The sequence below is a fragment of the Gobio gobio genome (assembly GCF_949357685.1).
Source record: "Gobio gobio genome assembly, chromosome: 3".
In the NCBI taxonomy this organism is placed as follows: Eukaryota; Metazoa; Chordata; class Actinopteri; order Cypriniformes; family Gobionidae; genus Gobio; species Gobio gobio.
The window spans coordinates 1,905,601-1,928,573 of record NC_137099.1 but is presented as its reverse complement, the minus strand read 5'-3'; positions in this window follow the sequence as shown (position 1 = coordinate 1,928,573).

Sequence of the window (22,973 nt, the reverse complement as noted above, 5' to 3'; positions counted from 1 at the left end):
TACTGTCCCATTTCTGTCTTTATTGACGAGTTTCCATTTGTATTTACTTCCGTTTTGCCAGGTTGTTATGTTTTTCACTTGTGTTGTAAATTCAGATGTAATTGTTTTAAGTCAATGTGAGATTTCCTGTTGAAACTGTGGGGGCATAAATAAATACATTTGCATGTAAACTGAAGGATGCTGTTTACTTTGAGTGACTTTTTGATACAAAATCATATCAATTGCTGCCATACATGAAAATTAACTGGCATAGAATCCTGCTGTACATAAAGCAAGATTGATTTTATAGTGTTTCTATGTTGATTCAGTGTTAAATAAGTGATTTAAATAAAGACTTATTGATTTTAAGCCCATCTTGATCTATTTTTCATCGTTGAAATAACATTATTTCAAGGTGCAAACCTGGTGAAAAATCCATTTTAAATATCAACATCGTTTCAATGATATTTTAGTTGATGCATTAACATTGATTCAATGTTGATTCAGTGTTAAATAAGTGATTTAATTGTAGTTCAAAAAAATCTTGATTTTAAGCCCATCTTGATCTATTTTTCATCATTGAAATAACATTATTTCAGGGTGCAAACCTGATGAAAAATCAATGTTAAATATCAACATTGATTCAATGATATTTTAGTTGATGCATTAACATTGATTCAACGATGATTCAGTGTTGGTCTGCTATCTGGGCAGTGTTTGTGAGTGTGTGGTAACAAAGAAATGATCAGAGAAGTCAGTGTTTGTGAGTGTGTGGTAACAAAGAAATTCAAAAATGTTTAGAAAGAATGCTAGACTGACCCCCACAACTGAAAAAGGTGGTCTCGCAGCTCCTTTGTGGACAGACAGTGATTTCAAATCACAGTTAGGAGTGCAGATGAATTTAATTGTCACAGAGAAAGTTAGACAAAAACTAACTCAGAAATATGAGATCCATCCAGACAACACTTGGTCGATTGATGAATGTAAAAAAGTTTTAGGAGCATGTATTCGCAAGAACAATGTGAAAGGCATTATTTGTTGTCACAGAGAATTTGGTTTAGCGCTAGCTAGACAACAGTCTCAGCATATCTCAGAGCTAGAGAAACAGAACAAAGAACTCTGTGCTAGAGTAGCATCTTTGACTAAGAAATTGAACCGCAACAAAGCTGCAGAGAAAACTGATGTGAATGAAGCTAGTCAGCCTGATAACGTTTATCCTGACTTTCAAGCTTTCTTTGAAACAGATGTAGCCATTCAATCAGTATATGATGTGCCTTTTGATTCAGTGAAATTTAGCGTCACAGCCCTGAACATTGTTTTACAGCGTGCACCAGTCACGAACCCATCCTCATGTACGTCTGCAATGACTGAAGTTTTGTGAGGGGATGAAATGACTCATTATTGTGTTACGCTTACATACGCAACTACGAATGAAATAGCAGAAACTCCCATTGAGAATGCAGAATTGGATTTGTTCGTTGATGGTTCAGCTCAAGTGATTGAAGGGATAGGATAGGACACGGAACAGTGAGGAGCCCAGGAAAGAACCGAATGCAACAGGCATTCGGGGGCCAACCCTGCGGTGAAGATTCCCTCGTAGGCATTCCCACACTAGTCCATCCTTACCTCACTGTTTCTTTAGGTGTCACAGGAATTAAGAAATAGGGAAAGAAGAAACAACAATAGCAGACTCCGATTGAACAGCTGAGACAACCCTGATGTTTGCTGTCTTTTAGAACAAATACTGCTCTGTTGTCTTTTGTTTTCGTTCTTAATCTGTGCAGATACCACTTGAAGGCTGTCACCAGACCCATACGCACGCACTTTCTAACCTGTGTATGAAGCCACAATCTGAAGGACAACTAGACCCACTACAGAGTCAACTGTCAAGAAGAAAGAAAAAAAATACACAACGCAGAGAATCACCTACGGGAACTTCAGTCTTCCTGATCAAGATTGCCTTGCTACTACTCATCATGGACATCGCACAAAGTGTAGACTCCAGAAACAACATATTCTTAGAGCTGATGAATATGCCAAGAAACACCTTGTTTGCTGGAAAGAACGTTTGCATGCCACACCTGCCTTCAGTAGGAGCAGGAATCCCATGGGTGGCACATGATGGGAGGAACGTCTGTATATAACATCCTGCTCAGCCAATTCAATGGCAGGTGCACCCTGGTTGCTCTCCTTCCACCAACAAAGAAGATGGCTGCATTCAAGGACTCACTTATGCACAAACATGGTGGTCAAGGACTCTTGAACAAATATCCAAAAAGACATTCTTGATCTTTTAGCAAAATTACATCAGATGACTGAAGATAATTCTTCATGGTTGAGAAACCTGTAAGGTCAACAAAGGACTCACAAGGACTGTTCCAACCACAAAAGAATATTACCCGTAATGAACTTCACGGACCCTAGTGGCATGTTTGTTTCTGTGGCAGCATGTCATTCGTCACCACAGACAATCAACACAGAGAAAGTGATATGTGCCTGTAACTTTTTCCAAGTTACATGACTAGACGATGGGGCTTATGCTAAAAAACATAAGCAATAGAATGGACTGATGAAGGTTTAAATTTGTATTATGTGAGTTATTAGAACTCCCAAAGGGGGGATTGTGGGATTACAAATTTATACATTGTTATATCTAGGTTCCAATGTAATAGAATATAACTGAAAACATTATCTATATTTGTGTTTTACATTTTGAAGTAAACTTGAGGAAACTCTAAGGAGATTACGTCTAGCTGTGTAAGTGGTTGAGACATTAAGTATTTTGTCTTTATGCACTTCCTGACCATTTAGCATAACAAGCTCAGAGATTGGTGATACTCTGTCTGGGCAGGTTTCCCAAAACCTGTATTTTCCAGGCCTGTTCCTGTTCTCTTCATTGTTTCTAAAATGAGCACCATTTGTCTTTAATGACTTTTGGAGCCCCTGAGTGGTAGGCTGATCGAATCTATGCATTTGATCGACACTGTTATGCTGAGTGATTGGATTAGCATCTATGCATTTGATTGACACTGTTATGCTGATTAAATCAAGCATTGTATTGCTTAGAGTGTCTCCTCTACTGCTGTATAATCCCTCCCCTTAAAATGTATATAAAATACAATGTTCAACTGGCTTTAGTCAGACTTGGAACCTCAGCGGAAAGACAGCACGTTTTTTCTCAATAAAGAATCCTGCTGAAAAACTTATCCAAGTTCTCCTGGTTTCTACTTCAAGAAACAAAAGAAGTTCACAACAATAATAAGTCAGTGAATCATTTTTAGACTGATTTTAGACTAACAGTTGAAATGAATGGACTATTTTAAATGGACTTAATTAGCAATTAACATTTTGAACCATTTCAGAACCTAATAATAATATATTATTGAGGACTGCATTTTGACAAATAACCTGTTACCAGAGTATTCTTCATTCTAAACGATTTAGTTCATGTTTTCCTTATTTCAAGTAAAATAAAAATCAGTTTTTCTGTTTGAGATTGTTTGAGTTATTGTGCACTGCTTATTTAAAATACAAATACATATAATACATAATAATACATAATACATATTTTATTTAAAATGGCCAGATGGCAGTGCGTTTTGGGAAATTTTCTTATTTTCCTCTCCCCGCTCTCACGTCTCTGTTGCTCCTCATGCTTCCGTCTCCTTTTCCCTCTCCTCATCTGTCCTAAACCCCCGAGTGCTGCGGACGCCGTGACTGGGGCTGTAGAGCGCAATCCCGTGAGCAACTCCTGGCCAGCGAAGAGGTGAGGGGTGTTGTGGGAATTCCCCCTAACCCCACCCTAACCCCACGGCCCTAACCCCAACCTAACCCCAACCTAACCTCACGCCCCTAACCCCAACCTAACCTCACGCCCCTAACCCCAACCTAACCTCACGCCCCAAACCCCACCCTAACCCCACGGCCCTAACCCCACCCTAACCCCAACCTAACCTCACGCCCCTAACCCCAACCTAACCTCACGCCCCAAACCCCACCCTAACCCCACGGCCCTAACCCCACCCTAACCCCAACCTAACCTCACGCCCCTAACCCCAACCTAACCTCACGCCCCAAACCCCACCCTAACCCCAACCTAACCCCACCCTAACCTCATGCTCCTAACCCCAACCTAACCTCACGCCCCTAGCCCCAACCTAACCTCACGCCCCTAACCCCAACCTAACCTCACGCCCCAAACCCCACCCTAACCCCAACCTAACCCCACCCTAACCTCATGCCCCTAACCCCAACCTAACCTCACACCCCTAACCCCAACCTAACCCCACGCCCCTAACCCCAACCTAACCCCACGCCCCAAACCCCACCCTAACCTCACGCCCCTAACCCCAACCTAACCCCACGCCCCTAGCCCCAACCTAACCTCACGCCCCAAACCCCACCCTAACCCCACGCCCCAAACCCCACCCTAACCTCACGCCCCTAGCCCCAACCTAACCTCACACCCCTAACCCCAACCTAACCCCACACCCCTAACCCCAACCTAACCCCACACCCCTAACCCCAACCTAACCTCACGCCCCTAACCTCACGCCCATAACCCCACCCTAACCTCACGCTAGGGGTGGGCGATATATCGCATGACATTGTTAAACGCATCTTGTCAGTAAAGTCGGTTCCTTGATTAGTAGTAAATTGCCATCACCTGCTTTCAGATGGAGCGGCATTTTCTACACAGAGCCGTAGTTCACTGACAAGCAGAGCCATATCGCATGAATTATCACGGACGTATCGCCTGCGATAATTAATGCGATATGGCTACGGCTCTGTGTAGAAACTACGGCTCTGTGTAGAAAATGCCGCTCCATCTGAAAGCAGGTGATGGCAATTTACTACTAATCAAGGAACCGGCTTTACTGACGAGATGCGCATAGCAATGTCATGCGATATATCGCCCAGCCCTACCTCACGCCCCTAACCCCAACCTAACTCCACGCCCCTAACCCCAACCTAACCTCACGCCCCTAACCCCACCTATACAGAGGAGATCCTCCTATAAACAAACCCAGCAACCCCCCCCCCCCCCCCCCGCGCGCGCGAATTACAATGGGGAACCCCCAACCCTTTTCCTGTGACGGAACCCCCGCACCCCCAATCCGCCCCCCCCCCCCCCATCCCCCACAGGAACACCAATTATACAGCAACGGAACCCCCCCCATCGCTCGTGACTAACTCCCCCAACACCACCCGCCCCCCCGCAGGTCAGGGCTACTCCCGAGACTGCCCTCTACAGCCCTGCAGTCACTGCATCTGCAGCACCTGTGGGCCAGAACAGACGAGCAGAGAGAAAGGAGACGGAAGTATGAGGAGCGACAGAGAAGAGAGAGCGAAGAGAGGAAAAGAAAAGAGAGGGACTGCCATCAGGTCCCCGTTGGCGCTTTTATAAAGACATGTTAAGCGCTATTTGTGTACATCTACGTTGGCTTTAACTTGAAGAGCTGTTTTAGGGCCGCTCTGATTTGTTGTTGTGAGAACCTGCTATGATTGGTCAGCAGTAGACGGTGGGAGGAGAATGGAAATCAATTCTCACTGTTGGGGTTGTGCCATCGAACTTGAGGCTCGTCTGCAGGGGTGGCCCGTCGGTGAGCTGATGATCCTACAGCCGCCCAACATCTCTTTTTCTTACCCTTTTTCTTAGGGAACTAGAAACCAGGGATAATTGGAAATGCTCTCCAAGGTTCCAAGCAGCCGAATCCCTCGTACTGCTCTCAGCTGATTAAGAAGATCAGTGCATTCTGTGAAAGTGATCAGACGAGAGCGGATTAGTCATGTTTGTCCTCACCTGAGATCTGGAGCTCATGTAAGGTTATTAGAGCTGCACGACTAATCGTATTTTAATTGCGATATCTGTTTCTGGCCATAACTACATCACCCTTTTTGATAGAATAATCGTGATTATAAATGAGCAAAATAATCATGATAAGCAGTTTATCGTGCAGCCCTAAAGGTAATGTTACAATGCTGTTATTATGACGTGAACATTTAATTGTGTATCACAGCATTCATTATCATTATTATTATTGAGCTCACCTTTTGACAGGCGTGACCTTTTCCAAAATGGACGTCTGATGTTACTCACAAGTGCCTCCATCACGTTGCACAAGTCCGCCAAGTATTGTAGTTTAACATTCTCCCTTAGCAACTCTGCTATATCTGCTTCTTCTCTACCTGCAAGCAATACATTTCCAGTGTTTGGTAAAACATCATAAAGTTAAAAAAGTGACCCGTGTTCAAAAAGCCAACTCACCCTTCAAGAAGCGCTTCGCCTGACTGAAGTCCACGATCTTTATCTCGAGGGTGCGGGGATTTATCCCAATTTTAGCCACATCAATTGGGATATAAACACCCCGATCCCAGCAGTAATTGAGCGCAGCAAAGAGCTGGCACATGATCTTTTTAGCATGTTTTTCTTTCAGCCGTTTGCCTGTGCTTTTGATAAATCTTCCCAATATATGGCACCCCTCTGCACACTCCATGATTAATACATCATTGTCTCCCACTGTAAAGCAGTCGTACAGTCCAATGATATGTTCACAGGTTGGGTTCTGCTGTAGCTGCAACACGGCTAACCTCTCTTCACTAAAAGGTTTGGTAAGCTTAGCCTGAAGAGAAGAAATTGACAAAAAGTTAGCTCATTTCAAATCTCCCAACGAGAGAGTGAGGGAAATTAAAGATGAAAGCAATTCACTTTAACTGATGCTTCTCTGTCTAGTTCAGTCACATCTCAAATTAAATTGAACAAACCAATTCTTAATAGAGAATTTCATGAAGTCTTGTCAACTCACCGATTTCGACAATGTTTGTTCAGAAGGTTGCAACTTAATATATCTGGTGACAATCTAAAAGATAAAGCACATTTTTGCAAGCGTGAGTAAACGGACATCTTGTAGACACTGATGTTTATGGCAGGACTCAAAGGTCACAGAAGGAAACAAGAGGAAGAACAAAGTTTGGTCATGGAGAAAGAGCAACATACATTTCGTCCGTCCGTCTTCACCCATCCTTTATACATTCCACGAAAATGCTCCAGTTTTCGGCCCTCTTCATAAAGACTGTGGTATTCTTCAACTGACAGAGTTCTATTCCCAAAGCCGTCTGAACACACACACAGAAACAACATGTGAGTACACAGCATGAGACTGAGCTCCAGACTAAACACAGGTGAGGAGCCAGAATAAAAGCAGAGACAACAGATGGAAATGGCCATGAATCCAGTGGTGTCGTCTACGGGGTCGTTCTCAGCGCAGGTTTGAAATCAACTAATGTGAATCACTAGGACGTGTGAAACTCAAACTGGAGATTTTGTGATATTTAAACGAGACGATCTTATGTGTGTTGATCAGTGTTAAAAGAAAATAAATGTCTAAATGAGATGGTTTGATTTATGCAGTCACATGTCTTGTACCCGTCAGGGATGGCAAGTGACCGATGTTTGGCAAGGTTTGACGATCAGTTTTATAAGCGAATTAATCCCAGATTTCACGTCTACTCTCTTTATGAAATAGTTCTGTGCGTGTTGATTGAGATTCAACTGCTGTATTCGCCGGTTTCAGTCAGTTTGGGTAGCGCATGGAACAGCAGCGAATACTGAGCAAAATCATGATATCATAGTGTTTTAAATAAAATATACAGCGGTATTTCCCAGTACCGGTACACCGCGCATCCCTAATACGAACATCAATGTTACAGAAACGTCTCGGGTTATGACTATAACCCATGTTCACCGAGAAGGGAACGACACATTTGGGGAACACCCCCAGCGATTAATTGCTGATTCATAATGCTCCGAACCGCTGAATCGACTCGCTGATTCATAACGCTCCGAACCGCTGAATCGACTCACTGATTCATAATGCTCTGAACTGCTGAATCGAGTCGCTGATTCATAACACTCCGAACCGCTAAATCGACTCACTGATTCATAATGCTCTGAACCGCTGAATCGACTCACTGATTCATAACGCTCTGAACCGCTGAATCGACTCACTGATTCATAACGCTCCGAACCGCTGAATCCACTCGCTGATTCATAACGCTCCGAACCGCTGAATCCACTCGCTGATTCATGACGCTCCGAACCGCTGAATCGACTCACTGATTCATAACGTTCTGAACCGCTGAATCGACTCGCTGATTCATAACGCTCTGAACTGCTGAATCGACTCACTGATTCATAACGCTCTGAACCGCTGAATCGACTCACGGATTCATAACGCTCTGAACTGCTGAATCGACTCGCTGATTCATAACACTCCGAACCGCTAAATCGACTCACTGATTCATAACGCTCTGAACCGCTGAATCGACTCACTGATTCATAACACTCTGAACCACTGAATCGACTCACTGATTCATAACGCTCTGAACTGCTGAATCGACTTGCTGATTCATAACACTCCGAAACGCTAAATCGACTCACTGATTCATAACGCTCTGAACCGCTGAATCGACTCGCTGATTCATAACGTTCTGAACCGCTGAATCGACTCGCTGATTCATAACGCTTCGAAGCTTCATGATGCTGTGTTTTGAAATCGGTCATCACTATATAAGTCGTTATTTAGGGGTATTTTTGCACACAAAAACTATTCTCGCCGCTTCATAAAGTTATTGTAGAACCACTGTAGTGAGATGGACTTTGTAACGACGTCTTTAGTAGATTTACACTAAAATATCTTACGGGTGTCGAACGACATGAGGGTAAGTAATCAATGACAGAATTTTCCTTTTGGGGTGAACTAAACCTTTAAAACGTGTTTTTTTCTCTGGGATTTGCGTTATCTTGCATTGGTCAAGAGCCTCCACTAACAGTCATGCTTGTGGTTGCCAGATGCTAAGAGCTGAAATCCCCCAAATATCCCGGCTTTTCCCTTAAAAGGATATACTTTCTTCCCAGTGTTTTACTGATCTGTGCAATCTGGCAACTCTGTGCACGCGCTCAGTCTAAATTAGGGCTGCACGATTAATTGAAATCGAACCGCAATCGCGATTTGGCTTATGTGCGATTATGAAAGCGCAAAGGCTGTGATTTTAATTAAATAAATAAATGGCCAGCGTGTCAGTGAAGAGCGGCTCTGAGATCAGAAACTCGCAGTGCTTTCAGACGGAGCAGCGTTTAGAGCAACATGTGTCAAACATCTTCACAAACTAGTAATGCGACGCGTTCATAAACCTGTTGGTTTATGACATTCAATAACATGTTTTTACTCACTTCATATAGTCAGTCGAGCAGATGTGGCTTCTTATCACAGAATGTCAATCAGCACCGCATACTTTTATTACGAAAATACCCCAGAAGGCTTGAAGAACTCAAATACATCATATCTTGTCGCAGTCGTGTGTTTATTATCTTCATGTTAAATCAGTCAAAGCGTTTCTATCTTCGTTTTATTCAGCTACAGCGCAAGCTTCACATTAGGGATTTCCTGAAAACAAACGATTACTTCTCTGGCGCAAATGTGCCGTTTCTGCTCAAGGGCGCCCTCTGGCCTCCAGTATGAATGAAACTTTTGGGTAGAAAATAAGAAAAATAAAACTTCTCTCTAAATAAATGTGACAATCCATATGTTTTTCTTCAATGTACAGGAGTTTTAATCCCCACAGTGGATGTATAAGAGGCTCATATTTCATATTGAAGACATAGACTTTAAGAAATTTATATCACAGATAAAAAGCACAGATTTTTATAATAATAATTGGGTTTTTTTTTTTTACAATAAATCGATCTTTCTAATGATTTTTAGTCATAGGCTGTCTGCATACTAACAGGTAACCCATAATTTTTAGTTTTCTGTAAAATATAAATATTATTATACTGTTATATTTATTCTTAAATGCTCTATTTTAATTTTTTAATAATGACTGTTATTGTAATAGTAATCTTTCTTATTTTTATTTAGCAATAATAATAATAATCATAATTATTAGTATTAGTCACATTAATATATAAACACAAAATGTTATATACACACTTTTCATTTGTAAAAATTAATAAATAATAATAATAATAATCGCATTTTAAATCGCAATCGCAATTTTAACCAGAATAATCGCAATTAGATATTTACCCCAAATCGTGCAACCTGTGTGACTATTTAATCAGGAAAATTAACATAATTTAGAATGATTGGAAATAATATTAGGAGTTACGCCGTTTTAACTTTTGAAGTTCCTAAAGGTTTTCTCAGTTTTCATAATGTTAATCAGATATACTAATAAAGCATAATATGTACAGAAAAGCAGATGAGTCCAGAATATGAACGCAACACATTTAATTAAGCATTTTAGAATGCGTGTCTATATATATATATATATATTAGGGCTGTCAAAAGATTAATCGCGATTAATCGCATCCAAAATAAAAGTTTGTGTTTACATAATATATGTGTGTGTACTCTGTTAATTATTATTTATATATAAATTCACACACATTCATGTATATATTTAAGAAATATTTGCATACTGTATATACATTTATATAATCTATAATATATATAAATATAAATGTTTTATATATAAAAATAATATTTTTTTCTTAAATATATACATGCTTGTGTGTGTATTTATATATAAATAATAACTAACAGAGTACACACACATATATTATGTAAACACAAACTTTTATTTTGGATGTGATTAATCGCGATTAATCTTTTGACAGCCCTAATATATATATATATATATATATAGCCTAGCTAGCCTGTATCTCAAAGAGCATCTGTTCTTTGCTTTACGAATTTTCAGGGCAATCTGAATCTGTGGTTTGTCTCATTTGCAAACGAATTGTAGTGCTATAAAAAATCTAATGTGAATACAGCAGGGTTCTTGCAGGTTTCAGAAAGTCAAATTTAAGACCTTTTTAAGACATTTTAAGACCATAAAGATTGAAATTTAAGACCTATACGACGCATTACCAAAATTATTTAAATCAAAGAAATAATAAAAAAAGCAATAAAGCAATGACATTAGTAACCCTCCACAGCCAACAACGTGCCAAATGCCCAAAACATTAGGCCCAAGATGAAAATAGGCTAAAACAAACTTGCCCTCAAATAGAATAGATTACAAAACAGCATATTAATATTCTAATAGAGATTGAACAGGGGATGCTCTAGGGAGAGAGGATAAACTAGGGATGCACGATTTGGGGAAGATTTCTAATTGCGATTATTCTGGTTAAAATGCAAAAAAAAAATATTTATTTTTTTACAAATGAAAAGTGTATGCATATAACATTTTATATATTAATGTTTATATATTAACGAGACTAATAATAATGATTATATTCAATAAATACAAATATTTAACAAAATTACAAATATTACTATTACAATAACATTTTAATTATTAAAAAATTAAAAATAGAGTATTTAAGAATAAATATAACAATATAATAATAATACTAATAAAATAACATTTATATTTTACAGAAAACTTATTTTACAAAAAAAAACCTGCTGGGTTACCTGTTAATATGCAGACAGCCTATGACTAAAAATCATTAGAACGGTCTAAAGATTTATTATAAAAAATAAAATAAAAAAATTAAGAAATTCTGTGCTTTTTATCTGTGATATTAATTTCTTAAAGTCTATGTATTTAATATGAAATATGAGCCTCTTATGCATCCACTGTGGGGGAAAAACTGTACATTGGAGAAAAACATATGGGTTGTCATATACATTTATTTAGAGAGGAGTATTATTTTTCATATTTGTTACCCAAAAGTTAAATTCATACTGGAAGCCAGAGGGCGCCCTCGAGCAGAAACTCCACATTTCCCTCACAGGGCTCCAGAGTGCGACTAAATGGTCGCATTTTGCGACTAAAATCTGAGAGTGTGCGACTGAATTTTACATCCAGTAGCACATGTGCGACCAGTAAATTTGCCTGCTGTCATACTGGAGAAATTAAGAAAATACACTTACTAATTATAATTGATAGATGTTATGTCTGGCAAATTCTATCTTTGCCAGCTGTTTCTATATGAGATAATATTAAACCATTTGTCCTTGATGCATTTTTGCGATCGCAATCCAGAAGAGAGAGAAAGCGAGCGAGCTACAGCGAACGCAACAGGTCAGTCAGCTTTAATGAGTGACAATGGCCAAGAGAACTAGCCTACACAACAGTTTAGTCTGCTTAAACTTTAGGGATGTGCTGTGATATTAATCTAATTTTATTTTCGATTTTGGCTTCCAAGAATTATAAAAAGATGGTATGAGGTAAAATTATTCCTATAGCCGTGTTCCGTCGAGCGCGACTTCCCTTCACAGCCTTGCGCTGTCATTTCTCCCTAAACCTAAACTTATCGTCAGATTCAGTGATTGTTGTAAACTGCAGTCTCTACTGTTGCTAAACTGCGGGATGTGTTTGATAACAAAGAGATATTAAATGCACAATAATCCGCGCAAGAGACGCTGTTTCCAACTTCAAGGCGCTTATGTGTGTGTGCTGCGAAATGGACTGACTTGCACTTAATATTTTAGGCTTCGTGTGCGCGTCTAAACCATCAAATAAACAACAAATAGCCGGTGTCAAAATGACCGGATTGGAGAGTAGTTATTTTAACAGTTTATATCTTAAATGGGCGTAAATAGTTTGGAGAAATAGGAGAATATGATATTATTAGTTCTACATTCGATCGGTCTTAAAGGGGCAGCGTCTAATAAACCTGCTGACGATTGAGCCATTAATTCGAATCGAACAAAAGGCAAATAGAAAATATTCACATCTCTTGAATTAATAACTTTAGATTTTATAAGCATTAATCTATCAATTTATACACTGAAAACTATGCAGTGTTATTTTACATTTCATTACTTTATTAGATTTCTTTGTAGGTTTGTTCTTTACTGTAATATTAATGTTAGCAGACCTTCCGAATGCCTGCACACTGGTCCATTTACACATAAATGTTTTATATTTTTGTTCAAACTTTGCGGTTTCTTTTGCTATAGATATTTTACTTTTCAGATTATAAAGCCATGTTAATTATGTTCTTAATTGTTTTATTTTTTTTAATAAAAAAAAATATAAAGTATAATAAAAAGAACCGGTAAGAATACTGTTAAAGTACCGGATCGATTAGCAGTATGGGTAAGAGTAGTAATACCATTAAAACCTTAACGATACAGATTCCTATTAGTACAGTGGAAATGAGTAGATTTGGTTAGCATGTTGATTTACGGTGTGCGCCCCTAAAATTTCTGGTTGTGGAAAAGAAAGTACATGATTTTCATGTTTTTAGCATTCTACAAAATAGTGACACGTTTAACTATCATCAGGGACTTAAAAAATAATAATTATGGGTATATTCATTGTTCAGACACTGGCAGTGAAGGTGTTCCACCCTGTTAATAATGTAAATGTTAAACAATAATGAGCTTTTCTTGGATAGTATATGTCCCTTATGCCATCATGGTATTGTTTTTTATTCTTGAAACAATAACACAACTATTATTGATGAATAGAATGTCTTGAGTATTAAGAACAGGTACTTTTGTACCTATTTTTGCCAACAGGATGGTAAATAATAATAAAAAAAACTGTGTTCAAAAACATATACTGTATGCTGTTAATGCTCCACACCTCTCAAATTAAGACATAAGTATGCAAAACATTTAACGTTGCTGTCAAATTATTATTTAAAAATGACATTTTTAAATAATAACAGGGTGGAACACCATAACAGTGGATGAGTTTTCCGTCATTTTGTCCTGCATGATTTGCCATCAGTAATGTGTGGAACTGCACCTATATAATATTGTTTATATATGTATATAGAATTTGCAATATACACTAAATACAATTTATTCTATTAGAATTTCCACCCTGTTAGGTTTATAGACCTAACAGGGTGGAAAATGTTAGGCTAAGTTAGCCATAGCTCTTGGACTGATCAATGTTTAGCTAGCTAACCTTCTACAGATAAACAGAACGTCTAAGGTTACGTATGTAACCTCTGTTCCCTGAGAACAGGGAACGAACGCTGCGTCTAGCTGACGCTATGGGGAACGCCTCCAGCGTGACAGGTGTCTGAAGCTACTATCGAATCACGTCAATCCTATTGACCGACGACAACCCATGACGTCATCACTATGCGACCCGGAAGTATATAAGGGCGCTGTGCCAACACATACACATCTTCTCGTCTGAAGGGACTGTATGGCAGATAGGCCCTGAAGCATGGCAAAGCGACGCAGCGTTCGTTCCCTGTTCTCAGGGAACAGAGGTTACATACGTAACCTTAGACGTTCCCTTTCGAAAGGGAACTCTCGCTGCGTCTAGCTGACGCTATGGGGAACGATATACCAACGCCGCCATGCTGAGGGGAGTGTCTGCCTAATGGCAGTGACAACTGTCAACACAAGTAAATTCAACTGAAAAACCTGAGCCACTCCCCCTCAGGTCACACTGGGCTGTCAGCGACAGCATTCCCTACGGTCATAGCCCAAGCTATACATCTAAACGGAACCTTAACGCAACTGCGTGAGGTTCTTATCCAGACTGCTCAAAGGCCCGAGACCACTACTTCAACAGAAGGGGTCCCTTTAAGGGAATGTGGCTAGGGGACCCGAAGGAACCCTGGCCAGTCACTACTCGGAAAACAAGTTCTCCCGAATGCCACCAGGGAGGCCTGACCTGGTGCCCTAAGAGTTATGGACACTTCGGTTTAGCCAACCCTGTCTGTTCAGAGACAGAGCCTCTGGATGGTGCCCAGGAGGCATCCAAACTAAGGGACTGAAAAACTGGCAGTCCTACTCAGCCCGGAACTCAGAGACGGGTTATCCAAGAGAGCAATACTCAGCATAGCGCTTTACAACCCTTGCTAGCGAGGGGAGTCTGCCTGCTCAATCAAGGATCTATCAGGTGCTTGTGTTTCAAAGCAATAAGGAGGCCGGAAAGGCCTACGGACTGATCTAACAGGGAGGCCTCACGAGAGGCCTACAACCGTCTGACCAGGCTCAGGCGGCTGTGTGCTCATAGACGACCCTCAGTGAGGGGAGCAGCTGAGCCTGCCTGGCGGGTAACCTCCAGCTGTAGGCCAACTATGACCAGTTCTAAGACAGAGAACTGGTAACCAAGAAGTGCCTACCACGGGAACTTCGCCTTCAAGGAGGCCCGGTGGGCCTACTACCTGATAATAGGTTTATCCCCCAGGGAGGCCTATAAAGGCCTACTGCCTAACAGCACGCCATGCTGGCAACCCGAGCATCCTGGCTCGGGAATCCACCCTCAGGGAGGCCTAGTGAGGCCTACTACCTAACAGCAATATGTGCCAACTTACAGAGCGTTCAAGCTCACCTTCAGGGAGGCCTAGAGAGGCCTACTACCTGACAGCAATATATGCCAACTTATAGAGCGTTCAAGCTCACCTTCAGGGAGGCCTAGAGAGGCCTACCACCTGCCAGCGAAGCATGCTTACTGCTGAGGTTACATCTAGGGAGGTCCCGTGGGCCACCTGATAACAGTTGAAGCTGTCTGTCAAGGCTGGAAACTGAACTTGTTTTCTCAAGGAGGCCAAATGAAGGCCTACTACCTGACAGTCAAGCTACGCAGGCTAGCCGAGCATCCTGACTCAGGAACTCGCCCTCAAGGGAGGCCTATTGAGGCCTACTACCTGATAGCCAGCCTTTAGGGAGGCCTGGAGAGGCCTACTACCTGTTTGAGGTTTCCTTCGTTCCTAACTGTTTCTCAAGTGAGTGGGCCCCAAGAACGCCTTAGGGAGGCCTAATGAGGCCTACTACCGGCCTCTGGGATAAACCCGGTACAGGCCTACTGTCAGATAGCAATTTATACTACTGATCCAGTGACCACGACCTGGGCACTCCCCTTCAGGGAGGCTTTTGTAAAGCCTTCCACCTGTTTAGCCTGCTAGGGCGTAGACTTGGACGCCGTGCGCTGGTGCTCGCCTTTGGAAAGACCTGGTTAAGGCCTTCCAACTACAACAGGCCTTCAGGGAGGCCTGATGAGGCCTGCAACCTGCTAGCCGGCAGGCCAGTTGTCCCGATGTGACCATCGGTACTTCCTCCAGTGAGGCCTGGGCGAGGCCTTCCAACTGATAATGTGCCTTGATCAAGAGGCCTATTGAGGCCTACTTGACAGCCGACCCTCAGGGGAGCGTAATGGCTCTTTACAACCTGATAGCCAGCTAGGCAGGCTCTACCTTGATGCCAAAACATCGGTACCTGCCTTCGGGGAGGCCTGATAAGGCCTACCACCTGAACAGCTTGCCAAGCTAGAATACTCCCGATGCCCACACATCGGTACTCGCCTCCCGGGAGGCCTGACTGAGGCCTTCCACCTAACAGCCGACCGTCAGGGAGGCTTAGTTTGTGGCCTATACCCTGATAGCCAACCGGGCTATTTTTTCACGATGCCCTGCATCGATACTTGCCCTCCCAGGAGGCCTGGTGAGGCCTACCTTGATAGCAAGTCATGCTAGCTGCCTGGGAAAACTCTTCCAGAAGCTCACCCTCAAAAAGAAGCCTGATGAGGCCTTCTATCTGATCGCAAGCCTACTAGGGAGGCCTAGTGAGGCCTACCACCTGCTAGCACTAACTCAGCCGTGTTAGCCGTCAAGTGACTGAGACTCAGCGCACTCCTCCAGCGAGGCCTAGCTTCAAAGGCCTGCCAACTGATAACAAACATTTTGCACAATGTGAGAGTAAAAAAGACCCTAGGGGCTCGTCTCCAAGGAGGCCTGACGAGGCCTACCACTTGATAGCCGTCAGGCTAGCCATATCAAAATCACACATCGGCCCTTGCCCTCAAGGAGGCTTGAAGAGGCCTACTACCTGATAGCAAGCCATGCTAGCTCCCCGAGTATCCCACTCAGGAACTCGCCTCCAAGGAGGCCTGGTGAGGCCTACCACCTGGTAGCAAGTTTAACTGACTGCTATGAAACCCTTGACAGTTAGACCACTGGCTGACTAATAACTGCTTTGACCAAACGACTCTCAAGTGAGAGGAGGCTACCACAGGGATGGTACACAAGGCTCAGAATCACGAAGTGAACGGCCAGAGGTGACAGTGCCTCAGCAATGCAGCTCCCTCATCAACATAGCCTAGGCCACATGCCCAACTGAAGCTCCAGCATCAGTCTCTAACGAACACTCTGAGAGAGACAAACTACTCTAAACTGCGGTGGCTTACCGAAGGCATATAGTAAAAACCCTAAGCGGTAGAAAGAAACACTCCATTCTCCCAGAAGGGTGTGCTACCGCTTAGTATTCCGCAAACATTTCAAAGAGAAGAGCGGCGGCCTAAACACCACTCTCACCCTGAGAGGAGGCCCTAATTACATACATATGCTACCATAAGCGATGGCCTGCCTCGCGATATCTTGACCACCAAGGAAAAGCCAACACGCTCACCTCCACAGCCCATTTCCTGGTGCTGCAATAAGCCACCTACAGGGGGGAACTTCAGTTAACTCCTCCTTCCTAATGGTTGCGTAAACCCACACTCTATACAGGGAACAAAGATCTGTAAGAAATACATATTTTAGTGTTATCACACAAAATAGACCACTCTCACCTGCGGCGTGTAGAGCGAAGACTCACCACACGGTTCTCATATGACCGCGGTGTTCTACCGCCCTTGCATGCCTGAAAGGGGCGCTCTCACTGATCAAGCCAAGGCGGGCCGCCCCAGGCCTGATGTAAGAGGCGCCTGGAGAAACGCTCTATGAAGAAACACTATGAGGGATCCCTCTTCCTACGGGAGACCGGCCTCTTCTGCGACCTACTCCTATGAGAGGGCGCACGAAAAAGCAATACTGGTACTCTGGCCCTGTCTCCAGCCCTCGGGCCAAGACGGGCCCTCCCGCCTGTCTGGGCGCGGATCCGGATCTCAGCGGTAAGCAGGTTCAATGCTGCCGAACGCGCCTTCGCCTCTCCAAACTTTTATTGAAAAGTTTGCAAGGCAAGACCGGTGAATCGTGGAGAAAGCTCTTTACTTTCTCCACGTTATCCGCCGAGTTCAACCACAGATGTCTCTCCTAGGCCACCATCGCCGCCCACGATCAGCCGATCGCGGCAGCTGCTTTGCTCGGTGGCGCGGAGAGTTAGACCTGTGGTGCAGCGCAGTTCGACTACCGCATCAGGGGTTAACCCCCTGATCGAGATCCCCCAGCAGATCTGCCTGGTACGCCTGAAACACCGCCATGGTGTGAAAAGCAGCACCAGCCTGACCTGCTGCCGTGTATGCCCTGCCATTAAAGCACAACGTGATTTGGAAAGGTGGATGGCAAAGTTTGAGCTCTCAGTGTTGATGCCCACAACACGCGAGAAAAGTTCGCAAACTTTCCTCGCCAGTCGGTAGCATCAACACATATCCATATTCCCATATCCCCTCGACATCAGCGAAGTTAAAACGCTGATGTCGATGAACATCGGGTTGAAATATGGATTCTTCCATGCCCTCTCGATCTCTGTAAGAAGATCAGGAAGGAATGGAAGGCTCATCTGAGCTGATGGTTTAGAGCCAAGGAGAAATTGATCGTGCAATCTATCACGAGCGATCTCTCCTCTTAAAGCGCCAACATGGCAGCCGCAGCCTGCCTGCAGCGTGTTCCATAACATTCACCAGCTCAGCATACACGGTCAGGGTGGCTGAGAGGAATCATACACTCTCACCAGCCATCCCTAAGAGCACTTGCTGATTAGTCTCGCTAGCCGCCAGATCGCTCGAGAGGAATATAACCTCTCGCGACGATCGGCGAGCTGCATCTGAGAACCCATGATGCATGCCAGCGCTCAGCCTCAGCGTGAGCGGAACAGCATCATCCAGCCCCAGATGCCAAACTCTCTTCCCTCAAGAAGAAAGCCAGACTAGAGTGGAGCGATCTCAGATTGAAAACCGCTCACACTTACACACAAATTCAACTTCAAATGAACTGACTGTGCATGCTCTTGATCCCAGGCAGTAAATACACACTTGTGTGTATTAAATAATGAATTTGTATTACCTTAACTCGTATAGCACTTCAAACAGACAGTCCCTGAAGACGAGAAGATGTGTATGTGTTGGCACAGCGCCCTTATATACTTCCGGGTCGCATAGTGATGACGTCATGGGTTGTCGTCGGTCAATAGGATTGACGTGATTCGATAGTAGCTTCAGACACCTGTCACGCTGGAGGCGTTCCCCATAGCGTCAGCTAGACGCAGCGAGAGTTCCCTTTCGAAAGGGAACTGTTATAACCATGTCAGATATGTTTTTAATTTAAGGGTGGAACTTTAAGAGCGGGACAAGCAGGATAACATTTCAAAACCTAAAAAAAAGGTAGAGGTGAGAGTTGAAGCTTACTTAATTTTGTACGGTTGAATTCCAGCAGAAAAAATAAATGATGTAATTTCCTGAAAATGGTCTAAATGGGATTGTGGTCTTTTTAGGAAGTCGAGAAATACATCCTAACAGGGTGGAAGATGACTTCAGGGACACAGAAAAGTGTACAAATATATTATATTCTATAACATAATCTAAAAATATTTTTATAATTTCATGGTTTATTTGGTGGAAGTTGATTACTTTGCACTGAGGACATGATAACATTGAATGCATATATCAATAAAAAGGTGTGTAAAATACAAAATAGTATTTTTAATATCTGTTTAAGTGATAAAGAAGACCTACATTTATAATTTAAGCCATTTCTTATAAATATGTGACTCGTTTTATAAAATATATGAGTAAGTAAATCATAGGGACAGAAAAGTCACTGTATAACAGGAATGACCCATTAGTGTTTTCTAGGTTGTGTTCATTCGATGCTGAAATATAATAAAATAATGCCTTCCGTTGGTAAAAACACACCGAGTGTTGTTATGCTCACGCGATTGAAGTTTCGCGCGATTGAGAGAAAACGCCTAAAATGGCCGCCGCTCTGCTCGGTGTCCCGACACTGAAGGAGGAGCTGATCGAGACCCAAAGTGTTTCCCGCGTCCGGTTACCGGAGTAACGGCAGAAGTAGCGACTGCTCCTTTAAGGCGGAGCGCGAGCTGTGAACGCCGGTGATATTTCTGCTGCCGGTTATTTTCATCTCCGTGAGTTTAGTGTTAATGTCAGCGGTAACGTTACCTGGTGGGTTCTGGGCTGGGCTGCTGGTGTCCGGTTCCGCGGGGCTGCTCACGGGAGACTCTCCGCTCCGGTTCTCCTCCGGTAACTCGCGCGCTCCGCTCCGGTTCTCCTTCGTGAAGTACTTATGCACGAACATTAAAGTGCGCACAATCACGAAGAGCAACGCAGCCGCGGTCAACTCCGCCAACACCTCCGCGAACAGGTTATCATTGCTGATCCACATCTCTACGGGATTCACGGGACTCATTCTATAATTGTAAACTGTGTAAAACACTTTTCCGGACTGAAACTGAACACCGAACTGATAACCGCCGAACTGACCTCGCGCTAACGTCACGATTAGAATTTAGAACTGGCGCCTGTGACATCATCACTCATAGGCTAATTCTCCACATAGCTACTTTATCTGGAATAATACAAATATTAGATATAAAAAAATCACAACTGGTTTGATAAAAAATATATTTTAACCCTTTCATGCATGAATTATGGAACACATTATCTAGATTTTTTTAAGATTCTTTTTATTTCTTTAATATGCTAAAATTGAAATCAATTTTAATTTTTTTACAAAATTCAGTTTTATTTAAAAATTATTTAACTGTCCACGTAATGTGCAACAAGGGCGTAAAATGGGACAAAAAGCCACAGATGACAATATGGAATTTTGTGCTTTTATTATGTCATTTTATGCTATGCATAACAGCTCAGATATTTAAAACATTAATATTATAATATAACAACGATAAAACACATAGTGTTGGAACTATAATGCTAGTTACATATATGATGAAACCTATAATAGCAATATGGGCTTTGCTGGCACACACTCCTCATCACACACACACACACACACACACACACACACTTTCCTCTGGGATATTCTCTGTTATTCTGGACTGAGTGCTTGTGTTGTCCCTGTTTGGAAGGCAAAATGCAAATTTGTCTCGGGTATGTATGTGTAAAGTTGCCATTTAATGCCATAATATGTCATTTTTAATGGTTATTTATGTTGATATATTTGTTAAATGTCTGTTGTATTACAATACAAGACCATTCAAAACATATTTGCAAAAACAGAGCAGATATACTAGCAGGGTACAGAAATCAGACTTTATGCAATCTGACTCCTGCGTGGACAGTTCGTTTTTGGTGTATAAAAACGATATTTTACTTTAAATTTTAGTTTTTAAAATACTAACATATTCATCATACTTTACTGTACATACTAATATTTTTTTTTATTATATTATTTTTTCCGTGTGTGCCTCCACGACGCATGCGCGAGAATATGACGCAGATCCGGCGTTCGGACAGATGACCCAGAAGAGATTTGTTTACAAGCAGAGGAAGACGCGAGTATCTCAGCTGTTGAATTCTACATTGATCGTGCTTTAGGTCTCGGCGTAGTTCTCAAAATCGGACTAAAGTGTGTATTTCATGGTTTCCCGAACGCCGGATCTGCGTCATATTCTCGCGCATGCGTCGTGGAGACACACACGGAAGCGAAGAACAAGTTGGATAAAGGTGTTAATTAGATTTTTTTTGCGCACAAAAACTATTGTCGTCGCATCGTAAAGTTATTGTAGAGTCACTGTGGTGAGATGGACTTTGTAACGACGTTTTAAGAGCCTTTTATGCGTCTTGGGAGAGGAAATGTACTGAATGCCAATGGAGGCCTATCTGAAGCCTTTCTCAGCATCAGCTTTACACTAAAATATCTTCATTTGTGTTCCGAATATGAACGGAGGTCTGACGGGTGTCGAACGACATGAGGGTGAGAAATTAATGACAGAATTTTCATTTTTGGGTGAACTAACCCTTTGGGCCCTATCTTGCACCCAGCGCAATTGACTTTGTACACCGACGCATGTGTCATTCCTATTTTGCACCCGCGCAAAGCGCGCTTTTCCCTCCACAGAAGCACGTCGCTAAACTAGTGAATGAACTTGCGCTACCTGGGCGGTTCAGCGCAAAAAAGGAGGCGTGTTCCGGCGCAAACAATCCCTGGTGCTATTTTGCTGTTCCATTAAACAATTGCGCCACTGACCAGAAAAAACCTAGTCTAAAGTCAGTGGCGCGTTGCGCGTTGTTCATTATGCTATTTTAAGGGCGCATGCTTGACCATAATGTATAGCGTGCACAACGCGCATACACTTTGCTCATGTAACCTACACAGATGCAACAGTTATTTTTGCAAATCATAAATTGTTACACTAAAAAAATATTAGCACATGAGATGACGGAAATCATTGTGGTGTGCCACGAAGATGTGAAAAAATAGGCATAAATCTAGCTTACAAATGATTCAAGCTAATTGTAATAATTAAGGATGAGACCTGTTTGCCCAATAGTGGCAAGACATATAAGTATATAAGGACATCTGACAAATTGGTTTGTCCGTCAAGAACCAGGAAAAAAAATCGACTGAAAAACTGAAAAAACTGAAAGACTGAAAAAAAAAAAAAGACTGTGAAATCACCTTTACCATAATGTACAACATTACAACTTCACTTCTCTGTCTTTCACTGCTCTTACAAGAACATCAGTCTCCTCGGCTGTGAACCGCTCCTGGCGTGCGCCTGGTAAATACGCCATAATAATAGCAATCCATAATGGAACTTGCACACCTGCTTTTACAGGGAATGTTGGATGACGCTCGGATTGGTTTATTCACGTTACGCCCAAACCACACCTATGAATAATGAAGCTACTTCAGACCAACCCATTTTAGATTTGCGCCGGGCGCAAGAGCCATTTATCCCGCAAGGAAAATAGCAACAGCGCTGAGACCCGCCCACAAAGTTACTTGCGCTTCGCGCTTTGACACTTGCGTTTCAGATCGTTAAAATAGGGCCCTTTAAGTGTGTTATGTAGCTGTTTGTGCA